At 38.9% G+C, this 16,472-nt stretch overlaps 1 pseudogene; it reads right to left on the reverse strand.

Moving 5' to 3' along the window:
* Nucleotides 1-5,992: 5,992 nt before the first annotated feature.
* Nucleotides 5,993-7,102, reverse strand: LOC143641772 (ornithine aminotransferase, mitochondrial pseudogene; annotated as a pseudogene).
* Nucleotides 7,103-16,472: the final 9,370 nt, after the last annotated feature.

Here is a 16,472-nt window from a genome sequence, read left to right on the forward strand (position 1 = left end):
TAACTTTTGTTTTTTGTTTGTTCCCACTCTGACTGGGTGGAAGCTTTTCCCACCTGCCCTGAAAGGCTAGGAAGATATTAGGATGCTTCTCTGGGAAATTATTCCCAGATTTGGTGTCCCAGTAATTATTGGCTCAGACACTGGGCCAGCTTTGGGGCAGAGGTGATATGATTACTGACCAAGAGTGTAAACAGTATGACAGTTACATACTACCTATAGGCTGCAGAGTTCTGATAAAATTCAGGGGATGAACAGGACGTTAAGGCTCAATTGAGTAAGCTGTGTCAGGAGACTCAATTACATTGTGATGAATTTCTCCCTATTACACTGTTGAGCATTAGATCCACTCCCACTAGGTGGACTGGATTCTTTTCTTTTGAGATAATATATGGGAGTTCCCCCACTCTTATTAGGGGACTATAGAGAGACTTCACAGAGATAGGAAAAATAACCCTGAGATGACAGCTTCAGGCCTTAGGGAAAACTTTACAGGTTCTCAACCAATGGGTTAGAAAAAAGATTGCCAGTAAGTTTGATCCAGGTGCACACTCCTTCAAGCCTGGAGATTGAGTCTGGTCAAAGAATGAAATATTCAATCCCTAAACTTCTTTGGAAGGGCCCTTTCACTGTTTTTTTATCCACCCCAACTACAGTAAAGTTTAGAGAGATAGGTGCCTGGATTCACTACACCAGACTCACGCCTGCAGCTGAGGACTGGGCTTGCTCTCCAGATGCTGTTACGCCCTTGAAGCTGACCATCCTGCAGAAAAAGGAGCACCAGAGAAGCTTGAGGATCAGAAGGACAACAGCCCTGCTCCAGTCACTCTGGAAGCTGACTTGTCTATGTAAGGCCGAAGCTTGAGGAGACTACAGCCCTGTTTCAGCCACACAGGAGGGACTGGCTGATCAATGCACGGTGAAAGATAAACTTCCCACCAGGACTAATGAACTCTTTCAACCCCTAAGATAGTTCGTATACTGTAATGCATTGCCACTCCTTGCTTCTAGATATATACATAGTTCTCTGGTTTTGCTACTGGTTTGATAACAGTAACTCCTACTGACTGGACTCTGTGTAACAATATTTCACTTATAGTTTTTAACTTGCTTATATAAATTTTCTAGGATTTGTTTGGTGTTATTAGTTTGGCTTTGTTAATTTATGCTGCTTAACTTATGCTAACCAAAATGTTTATCTATTATTTGGTTTGGTTTCCTTTGATAACCTTAAGGGATTCTGCCCTACTCCTATTCCAACCATGGAGATCATGTAAACCATGTGTCAAGACAATCCACTATAACTAAGAGGTGGTAAAACAAATATTTAAGACCTGTCCTGCCAGAGGAATGCAGTGATTGGGTGACTGTTTAGAAAGGAAAAAAGGTCCATTGGAAAGAAACATGATTTAGGAGGTCACCAATCTTGGGATGAAGCTAACTGGCCACCCCAGAGGATTATTGCCACTTTTCCTCCCGCTACGTGAGCACAAAATGGCAGTTGGAGATAGAAAACTCCTATTTACAAATTAAACAGAATTATTCACTTAGAAGCTGTACTAGAAATTATTATTAATCAGACTGCCACAGCCTCTGTCCTCCTAGCCATACAACAGACCAGATGCAAGTGGCTAATTATCAAAACCACTTGGCATTCTATTACCTACTGGTTTAGGGAAAAAGAAATATGTGGAGGGTTCAACAGCTCAGATTGTTACATCCAAATGGATGACAATAGACAAACAGTTAAGAATATAGCCAACAACACAAGAGAACTAGCACATGTGCTCATTCATACCTAGAAGGGCATTAAAGTTTGGGTACCAAACATGCTTTTAGAAGATGGTTTTCAACTCTTGGTAGATTTTAAAGCTAAACTGGTGTTAATGGGTATTCTGCTGTTAACCTGTTTATTGCTCCCATGTTTAGCTCCAATGTGCATTAAAACTATTGGGTCCACTGTAGAAGCTGCTGTTGAAAAGTTGACAATAACTAAGGTTTGGACATTGTATAAGGCTTTAAGCCAAGATAATGGTAATGATGCTTTAAATTTAAAGGATTAGATTATGGTGAGCATCATTAAAGGGAGGAATTGAAGTGAGTACCCCCCTCTCTCCACAGGAAGCCCTCTTCACCATGGCTGATTTGGGGACTGTCAGCAAAAGAATCTCTGCAAAAGAGCCCAATATAGATAAACTTCCTATTTTTGTGTTTACTTGGCCACTGGCCGAGAAGATACCAACACTCCAGGTGCTGGACACCCCCTTACTAGTTTTCACAAACGTATCCAGTATAGTACTTTGAAGAAATGTGCAAACAAGGCTCTGGCCTTGAGCTGGGGCTTCACAGAATTGTCTACATTTTTAAGATAAGTTACAAATGGGCTCCATGGTAACAGCTGGCAGGGGGAGGAAAGAAAGGGGAGAAGAAGCTGTCCCCTTCTCAGGTGTTGTCCTTGAAGAGTTAACTTGCCCAGAACAGTGAAAGAAAAGGCTGCTTTTATGTGAACTTCTGCAGACTGTGCGTCCCCCTTACACGCTGGGTATAAAACTCTGAAACTCCCTGAACTCAGGGGATTGATTGATTACAGCAAAGGCTGCACCCTCTGAACCTGGATACAGCCAAAATAAAACTGTTTCCTGCTATCTTTGGTGCCTTGCCTCGTTTGTCCCTACAACACAACTACAACTAAAAAAAAAAAAAAAAAAAAGAAAGAAAGAAAAAGAAGACCTAAACTAATGGGAAAAATTAATTCAAGTGTAAGTTGGAAGCATTCCATAGAAAATAGGGGTTGAGAAACATTCAAAGTAAAGAACTTAACATTTCAAATAGGGAATATGAAATGCATTCACTATAGAAAATAAAACACCACGATTATATTTCTCTTCCATATTATGTGCAGTTAAAAGAAAGGAGCAGAAAGTTCAAGGGGAAAATAAAACAGGAAAAAAGAAAAAAAACTGAGAAAAGAGGGAGAAATAAAAGAGAAAAAGCCAATAGATTCCCACTCTTGTATGAAGTTGACAGCTATTGTCACTAGGGAGGTTAGGGTCACATGACAGATGGTATTGGAGGATCAAAAGAAAGTTTGCCTGGTTAACAAGGGGAGCCTTGGAAGATATTTTCACATCTTTCCCCTTCTGACCCAATATTTGTCCATTTGTACCCACTTTTATCTTAAATATAAGCAACCCTAAATTTCCACTATAGCCTATAAAATTGCAATGGATTTAAGTGAGGATCTCAGAGGGACCCCAAGTGATACCAGTGTCTATACCACATGGATGGCCCTCATTCAGAGCAACGAGGGACTCATGTATAATTTCCAGGAATTTCACGAGCTCCTTGAAATTGCATGCAACTTAAAAAACTTGATTGTATCCTTTATTTGATATAATCTTTATAATTACCAATGTAAGTTGATCATAATGAAAAGCTCATTCATTTTTTAAAATTTAACCTGTGTCTATTATGTGCAAAACACTCTGTTGAACACTGAAATTGTTTTGCATTGTTCATAAGCATGTTTCTGGAAGGAGAAAATATACTAATGTTGAGTTTTCAAAAAGGTTTGGTCAAAACAAAAAATGTTAAGAATCATCACTTGAGAGTGATGCTGGAGGCATCACAATACCTGATATTGAATTATACTATAGAGCTATAGTAACAAAAGCAGCTTAATATTGGCATAAAAATAGACATGAATACCAATGCAATAGAATAGAAGATTCATGGATATAATCCACGTAGATAACAGTTTAGATAAACTTGACAAAGGTGCCAAAAATATACATTAGAGAAAAAATATCCTCTTTAAAAAGAGGTGCTGTGGAGACTGGATAGCCATGTGTAGAAGAATGAAACTAGATTCCTATCTCTCATCCCACATAAAGATCAATTCAAAGTTGATCAAGACCTAGAATTAGACCAGAAACACTGCAACTGCTAGAAGAAGACCCAGGGTCAATACTCTAACACATTGGCGCAGACACAAACATCCTTAGACTCGGAAATAAAAACAAGAATTAATAAGCGGGATAACTCAAACTTAAAACCTTATGCACAACAAATGAAACAAGAACATGAAGACAGAACTTGAAGGGAGAAAATTTTTGCCAGGCAATCTTCAAACAGTGTAAAGAACTCAAAAAATTTCACACCTAAAAAAATAAACCAATCAAAAATGGGCAAGTGAAATAAAGAGACAATTCTCATTATAAAACTACAATGGCCAATAAACATAAGAATACATTTTCAACATCCTTAGCAGTAAGGGAAATGACAAATCAAAACTACACTGAGATTTCTTCTCACTCCAGTTAGAATGGTAGTTATCAAGAACGCAGGTAACAATAAATGGTGCCAAGGATGGGGGAAAAAGGTATACCCACACATTTTTTGTGGGATTGCAAATTAGTACAACCACTTTGGAAAACAGTATGGAGCTTCCTCAAAAGATTAGACATAGGGGCTAGGGTTGTGGCTTTGCGGTAGAGTGCTAGCCTAGCACATGGGAGGCCCTGGGTTCGATTTGTGTACACTGTGTCAAAATGCATTCTACTGTTATGTATAATTAGAACAAGTTAAAAAAATGAAAAGAAAAAAGAAACCCTATCGAAAACTCTAGAAAATGTAAAATAAATAATTAACTTGATGGCAAGGATTTTCTCACATAAAAATAATACAAGACAAAATTATAAAATAATCATAGGCTGCATGAATATATAAAAACTCTGGTGCTTATAATACAAATAGATTGCTTTAGAAATAAATATTGTTGGAAAGGAGCATTATGTGTGATTTCCCCCATAGTTCTGTTTACTGTGGGGCCTGTGAGCCCTGGTATCACAAAAGCAATGAGGGCAACCAGCACCCATATCTGCTTCCTAAATATTGGTCTCCACCAGAAGAGACCAGGACTCTGGAGTAATGATTGACTCTAGGATTGGGATGAGAAAGTACCAGAAGGACCTAGATCATCTTTTTTTTTTTTTTTTTTTTTGAGGTAGTCACAAGCTTTATTTAAGAAGCGAAAAGCCTGTAACAAGCTAAAAGGCCCCAATATGAGATAAAATTGTAACACATCCACACACACAGAATAGATGAATTTATAATGACCAGAAATACAAAACTCTGGGTAAAAAGAAAAACAGTAAAGTTGTAAAACATTACGTACAGAAAAGGTAACTTTAAGAAAAATGGTATCTATGCACAGGAAAAAAAGCCACTGTTCTGAAAGGGGTATAGGAGAGTCTTGTATTTTCTTTTTCTAATTCCTATCTTTCCACAAGTCACCAAAGAAAGCTGAAATGCTCTTAGAAAACACAGGAATAAAGCAAGGTAAGAACATTCCCCAAGAGGTTGACATTGTAAATAAAAGCTTTATTTTAAATTTAAAGAAATATTTAAAACAAGCAATATTTTTACAAATTATCATCAAGGACTTAAGACATAATTTAGGAATGAATTCTTAATTAGAAATGATGCTATCCATAGAATACTCTGGTGTTGGCCAATATGAAGTTTACTTCAAACTAGTTTTTTACATTTGTTTAACATTAATCATCCTAATGTTCAGTGATTACAATGATTCAATGTTATAAAGTCAAGCAAGTCTTTTGTGTAATATCTCAGATAACTTTTTTCAAATCCAAAACGTTTATGCCAGGCAAGGAAATTATAAAACGTATATAAATTATACTGAAGGACTTGATTTGAAGGCTGTCTCTATGCAGATAGATGCAACTCACCTTAGAAAGTACATATGCCTCAGAACACTAAACCACATGCAGATGCCATTCATTCTCTTAGTTGTGCCACAGAGCCACCTGCAGGTTCATAAATGTCACTCTACTAAGTATCAACTGAAAAAAATATATGTCCCTAAACAGTCTCTGAAGGCAGTGGGAGTGGAATGTGCTGGCATTCAGAGCCGGGCTGCCTCAGGACCCCCACCTCCAGCCAGCCCCCAGGAGCCACTAAACAGGTCCCACCCTCAGAAAGACAGGATGGTCCTGTTAATGATCTCCACCGCCTCCTGGATCTCGTCCTCCTGGATCACCAGCGGAGGAACAAGCCTGATGATGTCGCCATGGGTGGGCTTAGCCAGAAGCCCATTATCTCCAAGCCGCAGACACACCTTCCAAGCATCATAATCTTTGGTTTCTCTAATAACGATTGCATTTAACAGCCCTTTCCCTCTCACAGCAGTCACAATATCAGAGGGCAGCTTCATGAGTTCATTTCTCAAGACAATACCCATCTTCTCCGCATTTGCAGCAAGGTTTTCTTCTTCCAAAACCTTAAGGGCTGCAATGGCCATGCGGCAGCCCAGTGGATTGCCACCGTATGTAGAGCCATGCTCCCCTGGTTTAATGGTCAGCATGATTTCATCGTCACACAACACCGCGGACACAGGGTATAAGCCTCCAGAAAGGGCCTTTCCAAGAAGAACCAGGTCAGGCCTGACATTTTCATGATCGACAGCCAGCCATCTGCCAGTCCTGGCCAACCCTGTCTGAATCTCATCAGCAATAAACAGGACCTGGTGCCTGGTGCAGAGTTCTCTCACTCCCACTAGGTAGCCTGGACCAGAACAACAACGCCGGCTTCATCCTGAATTGGTGCTACCATGAAGGCGGCAACATCGGGATCCTGAAGAGCAGGCTCAAGTGCAGGAAGACCATTATATGGGATAATTTCAAAACCCGGCATAAAGGGTCCAAACCATCATAACTGGTTGGGTCTGTGGAATGGAGATAGCAGATAATGTTCTACCCCAAAAGTTTCCAGCTGCGAACACAATCTTGGCCTTGTATTTCTGAAAGCCCTTCACAGAGTAGCCCCACCGGTGTGCGAGTTTGCAGGCAGTCTCCCCGGCCTCCACTCCTGTATTCATGGGAAGAACTTTGTGGTAATTGACCAGTTTGGTAACATACTCCTCATATTCACCAAGTACGTTATTGTAGAAAGCCCGCGATGTTAAGGTCAGCTTGTCCGCCTGACTCTTCAGAGCATTCACGATCTTGGGTGACAGTGCCCTTGGTTGACAGCACTGTAAGCACTCAGGAAGTCAAAATATTTTTTTCCTTCTACATCCCACACATAAATACCTCTCCCTTTCTCCAGGGTGACAGGTAAAAGGTGGTAATTGTGTGCACCATATTTAGATTCCCGTTCAAAAATATAATCCGAGGATGGAGCTCCTTGGACTGTCTTTTTAGTTGCAACAGATGTGGCAGAAGCCACTGAAGAATGAACTCCAAGGCGAAGCATGGCAACCCACGGCAACAGCCTACAGATGACCCAGCTTGGAAAACATTATGTCCTCCAAGTAGGAAAACCACAGACCAAGGATTCTTATTTCTCACGGTTCAGACTAGAATACAGATTTTCCACCTGAGATTCAAGGATGGCTTTTAGAAGGTCCAATAATTCCTGACGGTGCCTGGGAGGCTGGAGCCAGACACACGGTAGCCGAGCAGATCTAGCACAGGGCCTAGAACATCTTTTGGGGCCAGATAGTGAAAAAATACTTAAAGAATTTTGGGGATAAGTCAAAAATCACAGAAATTCCCACAAGTCAAATTCAGCATTATTTGAACACCAAAATAAGTGATAACTTATTAATAGATTGAAACCCATTAAATAAAATGGAAATTTGAACCTTTGTGATATAAATCAATAATAAGTACTTTGAAATTTTGAAGGAATGTAGGATGACAACAGCTTCTAATTCCTTCCTCTCAAAATATTATACTCATTAACAGGAAAGGAAAAACAAGTAAGTTTTGCAGTTTTTACTAACTCCATTATCTTTAACTCTGCCTCCACCATACCCCTATCCTGGGGAATCACAGCCAAATTTAGTGTTTAAAGTGAATGTCACTAGAAATGGGACAATCTAAAGAGTTATCTACCTGATACAAGGTAACATAAAGAAGAAAGTATCAGTTTTGCTCTTCCTAACAAAGAACCTGTAACCTGAGTTTAATCATTGTGCAACATCAAGCACATTTATAAAGAATGTTCTACAAAATAACTGATCTGTAATCTTGAAAAGTGGCAAGATTGCAAAATCAAGGAAATACTATGGAACTGTTCTAGATATAAGGATGCTAAAATGTCATGTCAACCATATGCAATGTGATTCTGGATTAGATTCATTAATATAAAGGTCATTGTTGGGACAACTGGAGAAACTAGACTGGAGTATGAAAATTAGATGGCAATAAAATACCAATATAAATGTCCCCCCCCCCAAAAAAAAGTCATACCCTATGTACTCTGGTATCTCCAGGATCTATGGCAGTTATTGGCATAGGGAAAATTTTGATGATGTAAAAGAAACACTATTACCTCCAAAGCTGCACCATGTAAAGTAATCACTTTTCCTTAGTTTTTCAACATTACAGAGAACTGCATCGAAGTGATCTTTTATAGGCTAGGCATTTCCAGTCCTCAAATCCTTTTTTATTTGAGGAGCAAGGTAGTTGGCACAGAAGACGCACTGGATAAATGTTTGTCTATAAGAATTTACCCAAACTCAATTAAAAATAGGAAATATTGTTTTGCAAGATACATTAAGCATAACTTTAAAACAGTTAGAAATCATTAGTGGATATAAGTAAAAATAAAATTAATAGTTAAAGTGGCAATTGGATTTCATAAAAATGTACAACATCTTCTCATTGAAAAGGACATTCACCATAGAGACTGCCTAGATATTTTAAAGTGCATCTGTGTGCACACATGCCTAAACTTGCCCGTAACTTGGGTTGTTTCAATTTTAAAATGTAATACTCTAATCTGTGTTACATTTTGAGATAAACCTTCAACTTTTCCACTATCTTATTACTTGCCAATTCCTATGGGCCCACAGTGAATTGTCTAGATGCTTTTAATCTCCACGTTTGACATGTTACCAGAAAAAGTTAATCAATTTCACTTTTAATGAATCACATCTTTCCACTTTTTACTGAAATAATTAGTAAGAAGGATGATACTATCATTCCTTTGTCTCTATGCAAAAAAGATCTATAAAGAAAGAAAAGCAGAGGAAAAACTGATGATTCAACCTGTGAATTAGAGGAAATGTTAGGCTAAAAATGGTGAGGGACACATCCAGATGCTAGTTACACCTTAACTAAGTTATCAAAAAGTGGGATAATTGTCAGCATGTCTTCAAAAATGCATTGCATATGGGATATATACAGTATACAGCTACCTCCTCTCATTTAGCTCAGAACTGCTATATTTCAACATTTATAACAATTGGGAGAAAAACAGATTTTTATTAAATTAAGTTTTATAACTTGAACATTTGTTGCAAAGTGAGCGACCCAATCATTTACCATGTCCTACTTATAACCTTCATGAGGCTCTATGACAGTGTACTGACTCTTCCATTTATATTCAAGTCAAACATGGTGTTGGATAATAATTTTGTCATTTTTGTGATCCAAACAATATAAATAGGATGGAAGAAGCATGAGTTTAATTCTATGTCAAAATTTGCTTGAGGTCACAGTACAAAACCATAATATTAACTGATGCAGAAATATCAGGCAGGCCTAATTAAGTGGTGGAAAATGAAAGGCCTTTTCACAAGTCCCCTGTAGGCGGTGTGAGGTGTATCTTCAACATGTAAGCAGGGAGAAGTGTTCAAGAAAGAGGGCTGCATTTTGCCCTTAATCAAGATGTTTATCATTAAAGGTAAAGCTCTCTGAATAGAAATTTCTGGTTTAGAGAGTACCAGTACACAAGTGCAAGCATACAGAGAGAGAGAGAGAGAGAGAGAGAGAGATTGCATACACGGCCAGGCTGGTATCCAGCCATGTAATAGCTCTAGGAGTACTATTGAGGTGCCACAGTACATGAAATTCTCTTTTGTCAATAAACACCACAAGAGTCACCAGAGAGTTCTATGTCCCTGTGTTCTAGCTGCAAACCAGTTGTATGTTTGTCTTTTCCAGAGAAGTAAATGGAAGACTCCTTGCCCAGCCCCCTCCATCCCTCACAGTGCCTCTTTTCCAAAACAGAATATTCCAGGGGAATCCCTGGAGTAGATTATAATCGGTTACCAGAGGTAGTGCTTCTATTTTTAAAGCAAAAGCAGTAAGAAGGAGAAGATCCCACTGGCTCTGATACTCCCCTGACAAGCTGCTGTTTGGAAAGCAAATCTACTGCTCCTGCCACCTCCCCATTATCTGGGAGCTGTGCAAGAAAACTTTGTGTTTCAGAGACTATTCTATTCTGGGTGAACATCTCGTGAGTTGGGGTCCATCTCCAGAGGAGAAAAAGAGACACATCCTATGCAGAACACTCTTATGAAGAGAGACCTTCGAGATGCAGTGAAACAGATTTACAGAAGCCTTTCTGGGTCACCTGTCATAGGTGGTGCTAAGATTTCAATTGTCTGCATTCTCACTTGCCTCTCTGGGATGCAGTGTCAGAAGCCAGGTAGCCTAAGAGGTCAGGGTTTTCTTAATTGGAATTATAGCATATGTTCAAACTGTCTCCCTAAACTCCTAACTAAGCTCCTAAAAATAATGATTCCTGAGACAATAATGAGTAATACTCTGCACATTGCTTTGGAGAGGAAGGAGAATGTTTCAGCTGAGTTTAAAAGAAGAGAATCAGTGAGGAAAAGAAGAGAGCAAAAGGAAGAAATGATCTCTCCCTGGCTAATTATCTCCCATGTTGTGTGTCAATATAAACCACTGTCAGAAACAAAGATATAGAATAAATTCTCATTGAGTGGTCCTGGAAAATAAATAATGGGAAATTATTCTTAAAATTAGAATATAGCATCCTGAAGGGTTGCATGAGATTCATCATTGATTAGACCATGATTTGTTCTTATCAATAGGAAAAACAGATTAATCAAGAAAAGTGTCATTCTGGTTTGAATAGTTTGATGAAGTTAGTGCCTTAAGAAACAAAAACTTTGCCTTGGGAATTAGCTTCACACCTTCTGAGAAAAAGGAGCAGACTCAGATCTTCTTAGTACAAACCATGAAACATAGCCCACAGCTTTTCATCACATTGATGAAAATTTTCGAAATTTCTCATGTGAGTAATTCATTTGTAAATTTTAACTTAATTTATTTTTTTAATGGTGCTGGGGATTAAACCCATGCCTTTGTGTGTGCTAGGAAAATGCTCTAGAATTGAGCTACACTCGCTATGGCTAATTCTAAATTAAGTTGTAACTAAGGAAGCCAGCTGTCATTAACAAAGCAACCCAAATCAATAAAATAGCTGAGAATATTTGGCAACTGCCATGAGATGTTAGAATCCCAAGCCGGATAGATAGTGTCTGGGTGTCAATTCCTGAACTATTTCAAGGGAACCCGTTCAAATGATATTTATTCAGATAATTTTTAAAGTTAATATAACTCAGATGATTTTTCAAGTTAAAAACATCTCATAATGTTATCTCAATTTTTCATAGTTCAGAAAAGTGCATCAAAGAGCAACCTGTCTGTTCCCAGTAATGTTTGACTTTGAGGGCAGTTGACTTAGATTTGGGAGGGTATTTATTTTTCTTATTTTCAAAATTCTATCAATCAATTTTGATCTGTGCTTTGAAACTTTCTAACCAAAATTATACTGTGATTATTGTGGTAGTCATCCCAGAAAATCCTTCAAGGGTTTACTATTCATTTTTCTATTGTATTATGATCTAACTTTGATATAAATATAGGAACTCTCTTCTGTCTTCCACTTCAAAGACACTCCATGAATCACCTGTCCAATATTCATTATTATTATTTTGTATAGGAAGTTGGAGTCCCATATGTCCCCAAACATTGAAGATTATTTTTAAATCAATGATCTGCCAGCAAGGATGGGTGGGATGCTCTTATTGCAAACTTTTTTTTTTTTAAAGAGAGAATGAGAGAGGGAGAGAGAGAATTTTTTAATATTTATTTTTTAGTATTCGGCGGACACAACATCTCTGTTTGTACGTGGTGCTGAGGATTGAACCCGGGCCGCATGCATGGCAGGCGAGCGCGCTACCGCTTGAGCCACATCCCCACCCTTATTGCAAACTTTTAAGTCAGAGTTTCAAAGATGATGAGAGAACGATAAATTATCAACAGGATTTAAAGCCTCCTCCAAAAGGAATCCTCTCCACAGCCCAATTTCAGCAGCAGTATAACTGTAGGTACAAACAGGTTCAGGAAATGCTGTATTAGGAGTTAAGTTGGGGAAATGACTGTTTTCTACATAGCACAGGATGATCTCCACATGGATTCTGATAAGTAGAAGGAGAGTGACTCTTGTGTGATCTAAACACTTATCCCAATCAGTGACATTAAATTCTGCTTCATTTAAGTATTTGAAATACCCTCCTTCTCCCTAGAAGTATGGCCCAGGAGATCAGGAGATGAGAATTGCTTTATTTTACCCAATCTCCCACCCACACTAAGGCTTGGATTCTAGCTCCAAACATAAGTTATATCTGCTATGGGAGACAAGGACAAAATTAAAGGATCAAAATTGTATTACAAAGTTTCCAGATGTTCTGGCAAGAGAAAGTGAGTCTCCAGGAGGGACTGAAGCCCGAGACATACCATTGGCTTCTTGGGGAACTGAATCTGCAGAGAAAAGAATGTGTTATATTTTTGCCTCACAATGAAGTCAGAAGGGTAAAATTTTGATTCTAATCATTAATTTCAGTAGTTCTTTAGATAATAACTCAATCTTATTTAGCAAATACTTTAATAACCTGCATGTTGTAATGAGTTGAAAAACAGAGGAAATAAGGTCCTGTGAAAATTAGCAATTCAATTCAATCAGTACTGATCAAATGCCATGTTAAAAAGCTGTGATATCTAAGACCCCTGATGGCCCATGTAATGATTTTTCTTCTCAAGGGAAGAGGAAGGTAATGGATCCTGTCCAGATGCCACTTCCCAGAGCTGAGCGGCCACCTGCAGTGAGGGAAGAAAAGGGAATGTCAGAGAAGCTGCTTAAAGACCTTTTGTAGAGAAATCGTGCTTGCTGGCATTTCATATTTCTATAAATATTAGGGAGACGCTACTCCCTTTTCTTCCCAAATAAGGCAACAGGAAATTATAATTGGATGCTACCATGGACACCCAGATTCTACCCAGGGAATGTAAACAGAAGTGATGAGAACACCCACTCCCCACTGGAGCTACATGTGGGGTGACTGTACACCCCAAGGAAACAGCTCTGCTTTTCCAAGGGAGCTCTGCCACCCCTGAGGAGCAGAAGCACATGGGCACTGAAGACTCACTTGGAGCACAAGGTTGGACATCCTCCAAGGGCTGGCTGTGGAGTACTTAGTATTGTAGTTCTGGGAGTAAAGGGACAGGATTAAGCCTGTGGATTATCTTTTAACATTCTGCAATTTCTATTCCATTAAGATCCAAAAGAATCTAAAGAAAGTCTTTCCCAAAGTAGCAGTTACAAGGCTGAGATCTCCTGAGATCAGGGCTTTGCCAACATGAATGACAATCCTCTTCCCAGGCAGATTCAATAAACACCCACCTAACTGAAAGGCCAGGCAGATATGTGAGATTTGTAAATCTAAAAATAGTAATACAAGGCAGAATTTGGTCATTATTTTAAAAAGAAAAAAAAACACTGTGCTATTAGAAAAAAAAGAAGGGCAACATCTTCTAAGACATTTGAGTAACAACTAATCACTTATAACTGTATTTTGGAATTCATATTTGTTCAAGACCTAAATATTATCCAGAAAGGTACCAAAATTAGAAAGGTAGTCTGTGTATTAAAGACATTCTCATGTATCCTGTTTTACATGAACAAGTTAATTGACTTTCTAGGATCTTTTGAAGTTTAAAATTAACACAATTATTTTCTTCATTTAAACAGATAATGCATTTTCTATAGAAATAAAATTATGAGGGGACACTTGACTATTAGACGACAGCAGGTTTGGTCTTGGAGGTACAAAAACAATTAACACATCTCTTACCCTCAAAGAATCAACAGAGATGAAGCACAAAGTCACAAATTAATCAGTGAGATTCTGTAGTAGACATCCACACAAAGAGATAAGGCAAGTAGGAGAAACTGCAAATAAATTCATCAAGGGATTTAGGAAAGAGGTGATTGGGAAGGGGATGTTGGAACTGGATCTTATAGACAGAATTTACTGTGTATGAGTTATGGCATACAGACTGACCAAGCAGATGTAACATTTCAAGCACATGAAACATTTCAGAGATCTCAAGGAAGTCACAAAAAGAATGGCAAAATATTGGTCATGGCTGGTGCTTGGGGCAAGGTGGAAAAGGCAGGTAATAATAGTTAAATAAGAGACTGGTATCCTCAGTGAATGGACATTCTGTGTTTCATCAAAGTTTTTACTTTAATGACTCCCAAGTTATATTTTTATTCTAGAATATTTGCACATGGATTCTTTTTAGCCATGATTTTACAACTGCTCTTTTTCTATATGATAGTTTGGAACAGTCCTACATACATACGTACATATCTATCTAGGGATCAAAGTGCACATATTTATTTCCCTTTACATAGTTTACCAAATTTCATAGTTTGTCCACATGATTGATTGTGAGGTGATTAATTTGACATAGTCATAAGCTACTGAATGTTAATTAATTATACCACCTCCAAGGGCTTTATGACTTCATATTTACAGCAGGTTCTCTGTTGAATAGGTAAGCAGATATTACAAACTAGTCACAACAAAGAGGTAGTATACTTATTTTTTCTTACTTGAAACTTCACACCTAGTTTGGATAGAACAGAATGTTAATGAGGCCACAGGGAAGTGCAGTTTCCTTGCTTCTGAGCTATAAACAACAGAGTTATCTAGAGTTGTCTTGCTCATAAACGGAGGCCTTTCATCAGAAGGGATGCATGGCCACACACTTGTAAATTAGCAAATCACAGAATTCCAGAATTGAAGATAACTCCATACATATTAATGAGTGTGCAGTTTTTGTCAGGCAGTGCACGAAGAGAAGGGGACATAGCAGTGAGGAAAATAAAGTCCTAGCTCTCAACAATGTAGCTTTACTTTGGGGAGACTGCACAACACGCATAGGTGTATAATGCGTAAAATGAGGTAAGAAGAATGGGGGGTGAGGAAGATGCTGTCTTCTGTTCAAGATCTGGGAGGGCCTCCTCAGTGGCGTGATCTTATAGGGAGGACATGAAGTATGGAAATGCACCAAACAGCAAGAGCTAGGTTGTGTTCTGTGAACTGTTTAGAGTGTTGGGGAAGAGCCAGGAGGCTGGCGTGATGGGAACAGGTTCAGAAAGGACTAAGGGCAGGAGGGGAAACAGAACTCACAGCATCACCCAGGTCACACACAGCCTTGTGGGCCTTGATGTGTATTTTGGTTTTGCTCCAAGTGAGTTGAAAAGATTTGGGAGGGTTATAAGAAAGGAAAGGCATGATCTGATTGGTGATTTAAGATGATCCCTCTGGATAATATGAAAAGAGAGACAACACGTGATCAGGGTAGAAGCAAGAGGCTATTGCAATAGTTCAGGGAAATTAATGTGTTTCTCTCCAGGGTGGAACAGCAGTGATGTAAAGGAGAGGAATGATGGCTTGGCTATGGACCTATCAAGCTCACTGTTGCCAGGACTTGAGAGAGGGTCTTTGTTCTGCTTGATTCTTTTCTGTACCTTCCAGAATGTAACTTCCAGAATACAGTAAACACATAGTATTTTTTTTCCATTTCAGTGAAATGAACAGCTTGCGGATCAGGTGTTGGGAGCAACAGAAAGAATAGAGTCATGGGTGGCTCCAAGATTCAGCTTTTCATCACTGTGACAAAATATCTGAGAAAAACAACTAAAAAGAGGGAAAATTTGTTTTAGCTCACACTTTTAGAGGTTTTAGCCCATCGTTCCTTGGCCCGATCCCTATGTGCCTGTGATAGAACAGAACATCCTAATGTGGATGGTATGGCAGAGCAAAGCTGCTCACGTTGTAGTGTCCAGGAAACAGAAAAGGAGAGGAAGGGACCAAGGACAAGAAATGCCCTTTCAGGATGCACCCCAGTGACCTAATCCACCCAACTAACCTATACCTTCTACAGTTTCTCTCATCTTCCAGGAATCCTTTCAAATTATGAATCCATCAACGGATCAATCCAGTGATGAGGAGAGACCCCTCATCATCCAGTCATTTCCCAAGTCACACCTCTGAACATTTGCTGCACTGGGGACCATGCATGAGCTTTTGAGGGAACATTCCAGATCCAAACCATAAGAGGTAGATATAAAAGTCTGGAGTTCAGGATTAGAGGTGAACATTTGGAAGTCTACAAAACACAGACTATGCCTCAGAGTGCAAAACTGGATGATTTCACCTAGGAAGTACTGTAGACAAAGAAGAGAATGAGTGTCCCCATAAAACACCATGGTAATGAGGATGATGGAGAATCATAAAAGAAGGCTGAAAGAGCAACTGAGTAGGGAAAAAGAGAAGCAGA

This window comes from Callospermophilus lateralis, chromosome 6 (genome assembly GCF_048772815.1).
Source record: "Callospermophilus lateralis isolate mCalLat2 chromosome 6, mCalLat2.hap1, whole genome shotgun sequence".
Lineage (NCBI taxonomy): Eukaryota > Metazoa > Chordata > Mammalia > Rodentia > Sciuridae > Callospermophilus > Callospermophilus lateralis.